The sequence below is a fragment of the Dendrobates tinctorius genome, unplaced genomic scaffold (assembly GCF_039654945.1).
Source record: "Dendrobates tinctorius isolate UK_male_01 unplaced genomic scaffold, ASM3965494v1 ptg000145l, whole genome shotgun sequence".
Classification (NCBI taxonomy): Eukaryota; Metazoa; Chordata; class Amphibia; order Anura; family Dendrobatidae; genus Dendrobates; species Dendrobates tinctorius.
In genome coordinates, this window is record NW_027361812.1 from 2,323,975 (window position 1) to 2,339,276 (window position 15,302).

A 15,302-nucleotide genomic window follows, 5' to 3' on the forward strand; every position below is an offset into this window, starting at 1 on the left:
CCAAATGAATAGTGGAGAACTCCCATAGCATAAATGAGCCAGAACATAGAAAAAGATTGGAGTAAAAAAATACCACCATACAAAGGAATACAGAAAATCACTTTTTATTAGTTAAATGATTCAAAATTCATCACCAAATAAGTATATGTAAATTAGGTTTAATAAGGAAAAAAATTATAGGTGGGGCAAAGCATCAAAACCCAATACAGTACATATCAATGCACATACTATCAAGCACCATTTCAACCAATTCCCTATAACAATATTTGAGAACAGATAGAGTGGTATCTAAAAATAGCAAAGTTAAAGTGACCATGATCACAGAAGTGCCATCTAGCTGCTCAGTATGTTATGCAGTGTTTAGCCATAGTAGAGGGAGACTAGATGCTCCCACCAGATTGCCCAGATGCACGTTTTGCATGTGCTTTCTCAATGGGAGGTGCGACCTCATTGTAGGTCTGCAATGTACATATGCCCCCAAATACAGGTGCTGCATAATGAGGCGCATGGGCGCTGCGGTCCACGCCATTAAAGTCAGTGCTTGCCCGCCGCCGTCATAGCGACACACATGTGTCATGTTATCATGATCATATGCGTCTCCAAAGACATACCATTAATCTTAGTAAGAACATCAGTAGTGTCTCTAACATAGAAGGGTAGCATCTCAACCAAAGGTTTAAGATAATAAGCAATAAATTTACAGGCCATATCGCATAGCCCTCCTATGCCAGAGACAATAGGACATACTGGAGGATTCGTGAGGACTTTATAGACCTTTGGGAGAAGATAAAATGTGGGAATGCTAGGATTTTTTGTTAAGAGACCATGAAATACTTTTTTTTCTGGGATTATACCCACATCAAAGGCACCATGGAGAATTTTCTAGAAATGGTTTGAAAATGATACCATCAGCTTATTTGGAAGCATTTGGTACGTGTCTCGAACTTTCAATTGGTGAAAGGCCTTCCTCTCTTACTTAGCAGTAGACCAAATCACGACCTTGGCACCTTGTCCTCCATCTTCATTACAAAATTGTTGAGGGACCGACGTTCTCTCAATGCCATTCTCAAGGAAGGATTAAGGTTATCAATATTGATACCTTTTGGAATCTTTTTGAGGTCTTCAGTTACCAATTTACAAAATATATTGACTTGTGGACAGATGGACAAGGGGGTGAACGTCTATGACCGCAGCAGAACTGATTGTGAGAACGTACCTTCAAGGGCAGCTGATTGCTCCCTCAGTAAGTCCTTGAGAATAGCCAAGGCCTGACGCTCGGCCATACTATCCAGTCCTAGGAAGAAATAGGTACTAACCATGCAGTGTGCCCAAACTTTTGCATCAGACTATTTTACTTTTTGTACATTTTAAAATGTAAAAGATGAAAATATATATTTTCTTTTTGCCTAAAATAGAAAGGAAATGTGTCATCTTTAACTTTAGGCCTTTTAAAGATCTTTTCATCTTCAAAATGCTTAAAGGGAATCTGTCACCCCTTTTTCTGACTATCAGCTGCCGGCATCGACATCAGGGGCTTATCTACAGCATTCTGTAATGCTATAGATAAGCCCCGATGTAACCTGAAAGATAAGAAAAAAAGAGTTATATTATACTCACCGGGGTGGGCGGTCCGGTCCCATGGGTGTCGCGGTCCGGTCCGGCACCTCCCATCTTCATAAGATGCCGTCCTTCTTCCCTTCCTGTAGTGTCTCCGGCGCAGGCACACTGCTCTGCCCTGTTGAGTGCAGAGCAGAGTCCTGCAGTGCGCAGGCGTTGGGAGAGGTCTGGCGCCTGCGCACTGCAGTTTTCTGCTCTGCCCTCAACAGTGCAGAGCAATGCGCCTGTGCTGGAGCAACGACAGGAAGGGAAGAAGAGGCCGGCATCGTATGAAGATGGGAGGTGCCGGACCAGACCGCGACACCCATGGGACCGGACCAACCACCATGGTGAGTATAATATAACTCTTTTTTTCTTATCTTTCAGGTTACATCGGGGCTTATCTACAGACCACCCTGGTGAGTATAATCTTACTTGTTTTTCTTATCTTTCAGGTTACATAGGGGACTTATCTACAGCATTACAGAATGCTGTAGATAAGCCCCTGATGTCGATGCCAGCTAAAGGGAACCTGCTACTCGATTCAAGCAGCCAAAATCACAAGGCAACAAGAATAGTACCTGGCTGCAATTGTGTTGACAATGTTATATTTAACAATGAAACACTCCAGTATTTCAGAGGAATTATAGTTTGAAGATCTTTCTGGGAATGCAGTTTCTTCCTGCACCTCTCTAGTTGATTGACAGGTCTTTCCCTATGTAGAAACAAGCCTCTTTAGCTGGATTGATACTTTACTGTCTGTGTGATGTCAACAGCCTGGTAAGGAAATCAGACACTGAGCTATCAATGAAGCTAAAGAGGTGAGTGCTGAGCGGGATGCAACCTTGAGAAGCAGATGCTAGTTAAAGAGGTCCTGTCATCAAATGTTTCATGTCGAACTGTACACACAAAGTAATAGTGGCTGCAGAGATTTTGCCTCTTCATTGCAGAGACATTAGCAAAATATTTGACACGTAATTAGTTAATTTTTATTCATTCTAAGTGGGAGTTTTCAGAGAATTTTCACTGTGGATGTGTCCTTTTTTCCTCTGTATGACATTACCCAATCATAAGCAGTCAGCAATATGCAGGAATAAAACAACTCGCTCCACAATAGCTTAGAACAGGAGTGTAAGATGTAATGGCTGCCTTCTCTGCTCTCAATGCACAGTGATTACGAGTTCCTGTGAGCAAGTGTGACATTAACCACTTTGAGCTTTCATCTCTGGACCGGCAGTGTGGGAAGATGGGAGGTACAGCTGAGGTGACAGTGCTATTGTCATGATCCAGTGTTGGATCTGGCGGTATTAAAAGCACAAAGTGAACTTTTTTTTACTTTGGTTAAGTTCAAAGGTGTTTTGACTGTCCCCGGTGGTGGTTGTGGTATTGCACTTTAGGTTTTTGTGCACTTAATTAGGTATCAGGTGTGACACCCTATAAAGGTGTGCTAGGGGTGTGCAATCACTGCCTGTGATATTGTGAGTTTGTGTTCACTCTGTTTTTGGATGAAGGATGGAGCTGTTGAGGAGTCCTGCGCAGCTTAGCCAGGGGGGATGTGTTTCAGCTATGGTGTCTGGACGAAGGGCTGGCATGGCGTGGTGGAGTCGCAGTGATGGTGTCAGCGGGAAGTGTCTGCATGGGCTGGTGGAGTGGCGACTATGGAGAGTGGCACTCACCATGTGGGACTTGGCCGCTGAGCTGGACTCAAGCATGCTCGACTTCGTGTCAGCAGCTGAACTCATCCTTGGGACTCTGGTTCTAAGCAGCTGCAACTGGTGGTGGACTCTGCTCCAAGGCTGCACTAAGGTGAAGGATCCTGTTATGGTGATGATCCGGGTGGAGGAGAAGATGCACTCAGGTGGAGGGCTCTGTTGCTGGGAGCGCACGCAACAGAGCAAAGCTAAGTGGTGTTTCCCCTGTATTGTCTCTTTCCTCATGTGTGTTATTAGTGCAGTGGTGGGATTAGTCTCCGCACCGACCCATTCCCTAGTGAGGGTTTAGGGTCAGGGTGAGCAAGGGCGTTAAGGTACGCGTGCGGCGACAGGTGCGGAGCCTGTTTAGGGAATGTAAGGAGTGCAGGGACACTGGCTCAGGGGAGCTTAGGAGGTCTCCATGTCCCCATTCCCTATCGCAGGGCCCACCATTGTTAAAGTTTCCCAGGTTCCCCCTTTATTATCTGATTATTGTATGTATAACGTGTAATACCTAAATTCGCCAGGTGGAGGCGGCGTATCCACCTGCACGTTTTATTATTTAAATTCGCCCCACTGGAGGCGGTGTATCCAGGGTCACGTGTGTCACATGGGTTCGCCTTGCGGAAACATCTGCGTCCTGACACACGTGACCATGACATTATCACAGGCCCTACAGTTTTTTTTCTGGTGAGCTTTGGCCATGTGGAGACCGCTGAGTTATTGCTGCCGGGCCTCACTGAGGTGAGTGGGAAGCGGCAAGGTGTTTAGAGCCGCTGCAGCAGCAGTTTTCACGGTCTGGGGCCTCTGCTCAGGTAACCAGGAAATCAAAATGGCGGCTTTGGCAAATTGCGGGTCTGGCAAAAGCCCCTAGAGTCGCTGCTGGGGAGCGGGACTTGCTCTTGCACGGGGAGGTACCCAGGCAGGTGGGAGGAATGGTGCCCAACGGAGCTGCCTGGTATTCCCCGAGGTGAAGGGGTACATCCCTGTGGTGAGCAGACTAGGTGTGTAGTCGCTGCTGGGGAGCGGGACTTGCTCTTACAGGGGACGCACCCAGGCAGGTGGGAGGAATGGTGCCCCACGGAGCTGCCTGGTATTCCCCGAGGTGAAGGGGTACGTCCCTGTAGTGAGCAGATTGGTGAATAGTCCGCGGGGCTCATGCCAAATCTTCGATGCCGCCCCTCCTGGTCGTGTGGAGGCGACCAGCGAGTATATATATATATTTTCCTCCATATTCCTGCGGCTATGGTACTAAAACCCCCTAGAGTCGCTGCTGGGGAGCAGGACTGGTTCATGCAGGTGGGCGCACCCAGGCAGGTGGGAGGAATGGTGCCCCACGGAGCTGCCTGGTATTCCCCGAGGTGAAGGGGTACGCCCCTGTGGTGAGCTGACTGGTGTGATAGTCCGCGGGGTTTTACGCCAAATCTTCATACCATCGAAGAAGCCGCCCTCCTGGTCGTGTGGAGGCAACCAGCGAGTGTATATTTCCTCCATTTCCCGGTCCCCTTCTCCTCCTGGTGTGTGCAGCAGGTGTGCTGCGGGGGAGTAGGGACAAATCTCTACCCTCGCCATTAACCAACCCTAGGAGGCGCAGTCCTCATGGTGAAAGGGTTGGAGGGTGTGTCCCTTGGTGAATAGCGGGGGTGTGAGTGTGGTGACACAGGGGGACGCCTCTGTTGTCAAGTCCAGAGTGAGTTCACCAAGTTATGACAAATGTATGTGTGCAATAAACGTTCAGGTCCGGACCTGTGTGTGAACGAGCATGTATGGGTGCCACCAAAAAAACATCTTGGAAATGTGTTGTGGAGTCTGATCAGCTCTTAGCATACATACACATACATAATCTCGTTCCCCAGGTCGGCGCTGTGGAGATGAGTGGTGCCTCCAAAATGAACATGTATTGCCAATACCAGCGGTGTTTGTCATGAACCTGAAGTGTCAGGTAATGGTGGGGTGAACTCAGGATCTGGGCGTCCCCGCTGTAGGTGTTTCCCTAATGAGGGGTGGTCTTGAGGGTCCAGAGGCCCCTCATTAAGGAGGGGCTACTGTCATGATCCAGTGTTGGATTTGGCGGTATTAAAAGCACAAAGTGAACTTTTTTTACTTTGGTTAAGTTCAAAGGTGTTTTGACTGTCCCCGGTGGTGGTTGTGGTATTGCACTTTAGGTTTTTGTGCACTTAATTAGGTATCAGGTGTGATACCCAATAAAGGTGTGCTAGGGGTGTGCAATCACTGCCTGTGATATTGTGAGTTTGTGTTCACTCTGTTTTTGGAGAGCCTGGATGAAGGATGGAGCTGGTGAGGAGTCCTGCGCAGCTTAGCCAGGGGGGAGGTGTTTCAGCTATGGTGTCTGGACGAAGGGCTGGCATGGCGTGGTGGAGTCGCAGTGATGGTGTCAGCGGGAAGTGTCTGCATGGGCTGGTGGAGTGGCGACTATGGAGAGTGGCACTCACCATGTGGGACTTGGCCGCTGAGCTGGACTAAAGCATGCTCGACTTCGTGTCAGCAGCTGAACTCATCCTTGGGACTCTGGTTCTAAGCAGCTGCAACTGGTGTTGGACTCTGCTCCAAGGCTGCACTAAGGTGAAGGATCCTGTTATGGTGATGGATCCGGGTGGAGGAGAAGATGCACTCAGGTGGAGGGCTCTGTTGCTGGGAGCGCACGCAACAGAGCAAAGCTAAGTGGTGTTTCCCCTGTATTGCCTCTTTCCTCATGTGTGTTATTAGTGCAGTGGTGGGATTAGTCTCCGCACCGACCCATTCCCTAGTGAGGGTTTAGGGTCAGGGTGAGCAAGGGCGTTAAGGTACGCGTGCGGCGACAGGTGCGGAGCCTGTTTAGGGAATGTAAGGAGTGCAGGGACACTGGCTCAGGGGAGCTTAGGAGGTCTCCATGTCCCCATTCCCTATCGCAGGGCCCACCATTGTTAAAGTTTCCCAGGTTCCCCCTTTATTATCTGATTATTGTATGTATAACGTGTAATACCTAAATTCGCCAGGTGGAGGCGGCGTATCCACTTGCACGTTTTATTATTTAAATTCGCCCCACTGGAGGCGGTGTATCCAGGGTCACGTGTGTCACATGGGTTCGCCTTGCGGAAACATCTGCGTCCTGACACTCGTGACCATGACATTTATGAGAGGATAAGAGCTGACAGATGGCTTGGAATGTGACACAGCTAAATTCAGCTGTGCTACCCCTCCTAGGACATTGACTGCCGTGACTTTATCTGAAAGGTGTTAGTGGTCTATGCTCTACTCCCAGCATTTTCTACTCATACAGGGATTTAGACCAGGAGATCAGAACTGTATTTATTACATGTCACTCACTGAGAACCTGTTTAACCTATGATGTTTTTGCCTGCTTAAAGTGGTGGTCCAAAGGTAAAGTCAATTTGCTCCTAACTCTCTATCAATTTGATGCTATTATCCAAGCTATTTTCTAATATACTTGCTTTAAAAATTCCCTACCATTCCCTAATTACACTGTCTAACGGCTGCTATTGTATTTTTTTCCTCTACTTCCTGTATGATGACGATTCTTTTGAGTATCCCAGTGTGTTGTAGCTTTTTTCATTATGACAAAAGTCAGGTCTGCCAGATCACCAGTGAGGCCAAATTAGGAGTTTACGCCCTTAATTTACAAGCGCTTGGAAACAAAGGAGAACTGCACACTGGTCGTGGGCAAATCACTGTATCTGACGTAATGAAGCATAAGGCAATCTTTTATACCATTTACAATAATATGTAACTCTATGTGGCTCATGTAGCCCCCACCGTAACCCAGGGTCATACCTTGCTTACAATGTACCCAGAACATGTTGTGGCTGACTATTGAAAACATATATGATAAGAAGCATAGTTTCCTTGAAGAAGAGACTGCTGCGTCATGAGAACAAATTCTAGCAATGAGAGGTGAAAGGCAATTAAAGGCATTTACAGGCAAACCATTATCCCTTCTATATCAATTTCCCCCTTTTGTAAATAGTATAACCTTTGCCACAGGGTCAGCTGATGTCCACAAAGGAGCTACTGTCTCATGGGTCCTACCTGCTTCGCCCATCCACCCTCAGTGTGGAGATTCACCTTCCCCATCAGCAATGGCTATCTGGGGTCTATGATACACTATGGAAGGTGCAGCCTTAAATTCCTTTTTCACACATACATTATTCAGTAGCTTAAGTAATACATATATTAGCGCTTTTACTGCTACATAAAACAATAAGCAAAACAACAAAATTTGTATACAAGTCTGTACAATGCTAAAAATCAATCCTGCTAGGCCATTAAACCAATTTGCTGGATTTAAAAAAAGAGAATGTGTTACCCCACCAGGAGTCTCTGTTTGCACTGTGTTGTTTTAACCATTAACCATTGGTCTCTACATTCACCTATTTTGTCCATACTGGCCCTGATCTGGAGATTGCCAGCAGGGTCGATATAATTACAACAGGTGGGACCTATTATCTGACACATTCTTCCTTCTTTTGCTGTCAGATAATCTAGTACTATAGTATGTTGGTTAGTAACTATGATTAATTGTCTCTGTATTGTATTGTTTCATTAAGAACTTCAAGAATCTGGAAAATCTGATCATCCAGTTAGTCGGTAGCTTCCACTAATTTATCCCACATTTGTGTTATGAAGGGGTATATTAGCATACTACTGAATATTTTATTTGTTATCCCCATTTCTACTAGATGCGACCTACCATTTGGACGGGGCTTATTGTCTGCAGCCCTTCTATACAAAGTATGAATTTGAACTGCTGCTGTGTCTATTTTACTATTAGGCTGGAGTCACACACAACCATTAAAAATTCGGACCGATTTTTACGGTACGAAATCGCACAAAGAATTCTTGTCCAGGGATCCGTCTGTCATCCGAATTTCCGTCGATGAACCGATTTTATTCGCATCTAAGCATCAAATTGACATCCAATGTCAATGCCTGATGCTCTTTCCTGTTGACCTGGAGAAGTCTTGCGATTTTATCGCAAGTCACACGTGTGGTGCGTTTTCAATGCGATTTTTAATCGCATCCATAGACTTGCATTGGCGAATCCGATCCGAAAATCGGTGACAATTGCAGCATGCTGCGATTGTCTCGGTCCAAGGAACGGATCCGATAAAAAAACGGATGATGGGAGCAGCACCATAGAATAACATTGGAGACGACTGTAATGCGATTTTTTATCGCATTGCATTCGTCCGATTTAATCGCTAGTGTGACTCCGGCCTTAGGAACTATGAAAGTGGCTGGTGTTAGTTTGGCAAGAGTGCAAACCCCTCTTATGTCTGGGCTCACCCACCTGTAGGAACGATGTCCGCACACTAAGAATACTCCTGGGAGAATCCAAACGTGACCAGGGGTCTGTATACATTGGTATAAACTCAAATGTCCTGACATAGGTTTATGGGCACACCAAGTATTATTCATTTGTTTTCCACTTATACCAGATGTACATTTGCCCCTTTCTTTCCTTATTATTTTACCCGTAGACGCTTTACAGCCTTCAACACCATCTTGGTACACCGTCTCATTAACCTGTGTTTGATCATGAGTGTATATACAGAAGCAATTATTGTCCTCACCACAGGTATTTGCTCCAGTGTGTTGAAGACTGAACCACAGTCCATCATTGGGAATGGGGTCTGAGTGAGGGATTTCAGTCCTCCTTCTGGCGACCATATTTCCGACGTCTGAATCATATTCCCGCCACCACATTTGTACCTTAAGCAGCGTTATATTAAACTGAAACCAGGGATTAGCGGCCCATCCGATTATAGCCAATGAGGCAGATATATCACGGGGCACATCTTTTCCCCAAAACCTAGACTGAGTCCAAGTCTCATTGTGTATGCAGTGTGGGGTTAATACCTTCCATGGCTCCAGAGGTAAAGCTAAGTATGGCGTAGTCCTTGCAGATACTGGGCTGTGTGTACAGATCCAACAGTCTTTCGGTTTCTGTCCTTCCATGTCCTTTATGAGAAGAGCATGATGCCGAATAAGATTGTTGTCCCAGTCAGCATTTAAGAGTTTATCCTGTGTCTCTGTAGAGTGCAGTAACCCTGCCACTGCCAGCAAGGTGACTAGGAGAACAGTCATTCTGCTGTTGAAAGGACCTTCTTGCAGTGACTGGCTTGGATCTAGTGGGCTTTCCCTCAAGTTTTACTGAGGTGAGTGTGGTCAACTGGACTTGGAAGGGGCCGTCAAATTGTGGGTCCAGGCTCCTTCTCATGTGTCTGCGTATAACCACCCAATCACCTGGATTCAGCTGATGCACATCTGCACTGGCATTAGGATCTGGAATGGATGAAAACACATGTTTATGCACCACATTAAGTCTTTTCTGCAAGGCCTGGACATACTGTAGGTAGTCATAGCACCGTGTTGCATTTGTAGCACCTGTGGGAAGTATTTGGAGTGTGTGTAGGGAAGGTGACCTGAAGGACAGACAGACTTGTCAGAATAGCGGAAGGAAGGTTTGTACAGTTTAGACAGGTGTCAGTTACTACAGTGGGGAAACAGTGTAGTGGACGTGCAGTACCTTGGGTTGACCAGTAGAGGGCAGGGAAGAGTGTGAGCAAAGGACTTGACATCAGCTTAGGGCTTAGGAAACCGTTGGTCATGGGGCGGAGTTACAGGGAACCGGGAATGATATAAATTTGACAGGAGGGTTCCAGAAAGTTCCAGTCTCCAGGGGGAGCTCCAGTGACAGGAGGACTACGAGAGTTTGTGCACTGTGAGGAAAACTATATCAGGGGGACTGAGGAGAGAGAAAGTCAGGGGGGTGGTCCTGACACAAAAGTACCGTAGCATAGATAAGGCACCGAGGTAAAGCATACCGTATTGGGAGAGACGACTGATCAGTAAAAGTACTGTTGGTTTACGGGCCTAAGGCGGCCACAGTGACAGATCTGACAGGAGCGTCGAAGAGTGCAGAGGGGACGGTGCGTATTTGTACGTCCCTGGTGTAAAGTACGGTGTGCATGAAGCGGCCCTGGAAACGGAGGGCCGATAAGTGAAGTGAAGTGCGGTGTACTTCGGAGGCCGTCAGGCGGACGGCAAGAGAATAAACTTGGACCTGTTGTACCCGACACTTGCCTCCATCGTGTCTCTGTTATGTCTCTGCGCGGTAAAAGAGGGACCACCCCCTGTCCCGACCCACTGACCCTACACTTGGCGTAGTCGGCAGGATCGCCGCCGCTAATACGTCATCTTCTGCGGCAGGCCTGCTCTAAAGAATGGAGAAAGACTTGGACTACACTGCTTGGATTACAAACACCTGTGGATTACAAATTACCCACCTGTGGAGTACAAATTGGGAACGCTGTGGCGGATCTGAGTTGCCAGCAGAGGATCCGGGGAGGTACCAGGTACTGTGCAGTATGGCCGTGTTGCTTCAGCGCAGAGGAGAGGTCCAGGTGTTTGCAGTTGTTCTGAATGGACTGGGACCCCCACCAACGTACCCCAGGGGGAATCGGTATGTACCCGGAGGCCGACGCTCCCATATACTGGACCCTGGCAGATGGGTGGAGAGGCCTGCCACTGACCCACCCAGCAGAGGGAGTGGCACAGGGGAAAAGCTTGGCTGTGGCTGCTTGGCGCCATTCGACTGCTGCCCAACGGACGGTATGAGACACTGCAGGTGTCAAGGCATCGGGCACCTGGAGTGGCGATGGCGGCGGGAGGTCGAGCTTCGCCAAAAAGCGTCCCCCTCAGAGCCACGGGCAGGCAGCTGGTTGTTGATTGGAGAAGCGGAGCCTGTGCGGAACCAGCGGGAACGGCCGCCGAAGTTACCAGCGGTGAGCCTCCCTGCGGAGCCCCTGATCCTGGAGGCTAGCCCCGCCGGATGGCGGGGTGAAGAGAGGAGACTGCAGGAAGAGCCACGTGATGACGTAACGGAGGTCATGGCGCCGAGGAAGGTGAGAGTTCTCCCGGCCCCGACAGTGGCTCCGCAAGAAGCGGCTCCCACCATTCAGCCGCAGCACGCGGCATCCTATGTCCCCGAGAGCCCGGCTAAGGAGGGCCCTACCATATACGCAGAACTGAGCAGGGCCTCCGCTTCTGGTTCCCAACCACTCCACCTGGTGGCACCACGCCTGGTGTCGCCGGTGCGGAGTCTGACCGTGGAAGACACTGTTGCATCCCCTCTGCCGCTAGTGACTGCATCTTCAAAGGCGGCCGCTGCCCCGGCTCTGGATGAAAATTCAGGTGCGGCCTACCCTGCGGCCGCGGCTGCTGTGCCGGCGCCGGAACCGGCTGCGGCCTGCTTGACAGGCCTTGTGGCCCAATCTTCCGGGAACACGGCTGCTCCTCCTCACCACCCGGCCACAGCGGCTGCTGGGCCGCTAACATCATTGGCCGCCTCTGTCCCGCTCCCTTCTTCGGCGGAGTCCCGCCCACCGGACTCCCGAGCCTGTAATGTACCTTCTGTTTGGGTCGCAGAGGTTATAAGGAAGAAGAAGGCCCGGGAGCGGGAGATATGGAACCTGCTCCACGCAGGGGGAGAGGCTGGGATGGCGGCTAAGAGATCTAAGGGACGGCAGGTGTATACCAACATCGCTCAAGGATACGGTTTTATTCGAGATGAGACTGGCCAGAAAGTTTACTTAAATGTGGCTTCCATTCGTCACGGCCGGGCTTTGAAAGAAGGAGACTGTCTCTTACTACAAAGAGTACTGTCCCCGCGGTTATTATGCGGTGGCCGTACTGGCGGAGCCTGAAGGATGTGAACCCCCGTAAAGGGGACTTGTGTGGACACCCTCGGTATTCTAGGAGCTCCACGGCTGTGGAGTCCCTCACGACTGACCGCTAGGAGGCGGAGTGAACTGTCAGGAGTTCATAGCACCGTTGTGCAGGTTATAAGGACAATTGTATGTAGAGGAAATTTTCTTTTGTTGTTCATCTGTTGTTTTTATTTTCTCTTTCTTTCCTTCTCCGTTCTGTGTACCTTTTCTAGGAAGGTATACGTAGATATGTTTACCTGACAGAGCGGGGATACAAAGAAACGATGGAGTGTCCATGTCCACGGAAGGGGGGGAAGAAGATATGCAATGTTATGTTGTTATATGTTGGTTTTAAAAGCAAAGGAAAATGAAAAAAGAAATATAAAAAATGGGGTACTTGTGATATTGTAAAGTTGTTTTGTTGTATAATGTGCACAAGTAAATGCAACAGGTCCGGGTAAGAGAAGGTCTGAGGGACCAAAGGGAAGTGTGAGATCCGAACAGGGTCTATGTGCGGAGAAGGTCTGGGAGACCGAGACGCCAACCATGACATGTAACTGAAAGAAAGGTAAAAGAAATGGAAGATGTGAGAAAGACAGCCGTCCTAGGTCAGGTCCCCGACAACACGGACACCCCTGAAGGAGGAAGGTGGACGCCGGCAATGTTCTGGTGGTGTGAGGCCTCGATCATGGTGTACCGGACAGTGGAAGGTGACAGAAGGGGAGAGTAGGGGAAGGTACACGCCATAGAGAGAATATGGGTGTACCTAGCCCAATTTGAAAGGCGCTGTCATGTGGCGTGCGTGCTGGTGAGTAGCAGTAGGCTGCTCAGAGCATGGTGCTCCCAGTATGGTTCGGCCCCCACGGGTAGTGGGTTTGGCCCAACAACTGGTCCAACAACAGAGTGTAGGTGAAGCTTCAGAACGACGAAGGCAGGGATTACGATTGTCGAGGACGACAATAGACATAGGAAGGGGGAATGTAGGGAAGGTGACCGGACGGACAGACTTGTCAGAATAGCGAAAGGAAGGTTTGCAGTTTAGACAGGTGTCAGTTACTACAGTGGGGAAACAGCTGAGAAAGTGTAGTGGACGTGCAGTACCTTGGGTTGACCAGTAGAGGGCAGGGAGGAGTGTGAGCAAAGGACTTGACATCAGCTTAGGGCTTAGGAAACCGTTGGTCATGGAGGCGGAGTTACAGGGAACCGGGAATGATATAAATTTGACAGGAGGGTTCCAGAAAGTTCCAGTCCCCAGGGGGAGATCCAGTGACAGGAGGACTACAAGAGTTTGTGCACTGTGAGGAAAACTAAGCCAGGGGGACTGAGGAGAGAGAAAGTCAGGGGGATGGTCCTGACACAAAAGTACCGCAGCATAGACGAGGCACCGAGGTAAAGCATACCGTATTGGGAGAGACGACTGATCAGTAAAAGTACTGTTGGTTTACGGGCCTAAGGCGGCCACAGTGACGGATCTGACAGGAGCGTTGAAGAGTGCAGAGGGGACAGTGCGTATATGTACGTCCCCGGTGTAAAGTACTGTGTGCGTGAAGCGGCCCTGGAAACGGAGGGCCGATAAGTGAAGTGAATTGAAGTGCGGTGTACTTAGGAGGCCGTCAGGCGGACGGCAAGAGAGTAAACTTGGACCTATTGTACCCGACACTTGCCTCCATCGTGTCTCTGTTACGTCTCTGCGCGGTAAGAGAGGGACCACCCCCCAGTCCCGGCCCATAGACCCTACATGTGTCTGACTGAAAAGAGTGCAAGAGGCAAGCACTCTGCCCAGCTCTTTCCTGTGTCTGCCATGGCCTTTTGAATTTTCAGTTTAAGTGTCCCATTTAGTGTTTCCACTTTCCCACTACTTTGTGGCCTATATGGTGTATGAAATGCTTGCTGTACACCCAGGGCCTGCATGACTTCCCTCATTATTTCTCCCATGAAGTGTGTACTCCTATCGGTTTCTGGGACACCATACCTGCAGATCAGTTCTTTCATCAGTTTGTCTGCAGTCGTTTTAGCATTTTCACATTTTACCGGATAGGCTTCCGGCCAACCAGAGAAGAGATCTATACATACTAGGACATTTGCATACACTCCTACCTTGGTAGCTGTATGTAGTCAATCTGCAGTCTCTGAAACAGGTGGAGAGGCCTAGGTGTCGCTTTCTTAGGGACTTTTACTGTTTTACCTGGGTTGTGCTGTGCACAGGTGAGGCATGATTGTACAAGTATCGCGGCTGCGTAACTGAAACCAGGAGTGATCCAGAAGGCATCTACGGTGGCACACATGTGACTTTTTGAGGTGTGAGTGGGGCCATGTGTTGCTTGCGCCATGATTGGGAACAGGGACTTCGGTAGGTGTGGCGCCCCTGAGGGTTCAGTCGTCACAGAGGTACTGCACCTCCTCCTGAGGTGTGGTGCCCCACCATCCAGGTAAGGTGGAGACACCTGACCACACTCCAACACCTGCATCCCACACAACATAATAGTGTAGCAAAGCACCTTTGGTGGCTCCCTGCTTGGAACACGAAGAGTGCTGGGAGGTGGGTGGAGCTTACTCTGCACCAGAGAGCGGGAGATGATTGGGACTAGGTCAGTCAGTCTGACGAGGAGTCAGAGAGAGGATCCCCTGAGTGGGATAGATGAAGAAAGTGCTGCAGCAGACCTCAGTGACCTGGGTCTGCTGGCACAGGAAAGAGATATTCAGAAAGCCTAATTCTCCTTAAGAAAGATTGATTTGTACAGAACGTAAGGAGAAGAAGTGAACTAAGGATTAGGGTTAGAGCAGAGCCCTTCCTCAAGTTCTAAGCGTATGGCCGGGGTCCGGTCCCCAAGGTTGTATGGATACTAATGGTCCTGCGACAGACACCGGAGGAATAGAAGTTGTCACCACTTTATTCCCACACAAGACTTGGGGGCACAACAGCAACGAGAGTGAGCCAGGACTTAGTAGCAAGGAGTCCCCGAAGCAGGCTACAGCTGTCTGCCGTACAAGTAGAGTTCTAAGAACATCTGAAAGGAGGAACTCCAGTGTAACTCAGTACTGTAAGTACTTCACTACGAGCGCTAAGGAGGGAGACGTTCAGAAAAGGCACATATGTTGGCGGAGTGTTGGAACGGAGTACTTCATCTTGCCTGGAGGTTGGCTGAGCCCCTGACCTGGAGGACACAGCATGGATGCGGGCACCTGTATGCACAACAGACTGTGAGTAAAGCTTTGGAACTACATGCCCTGGTGTCCTCCGCTTATTCCTGCGCCAACACACTCAGCACTGCTACATCTCTGTGCT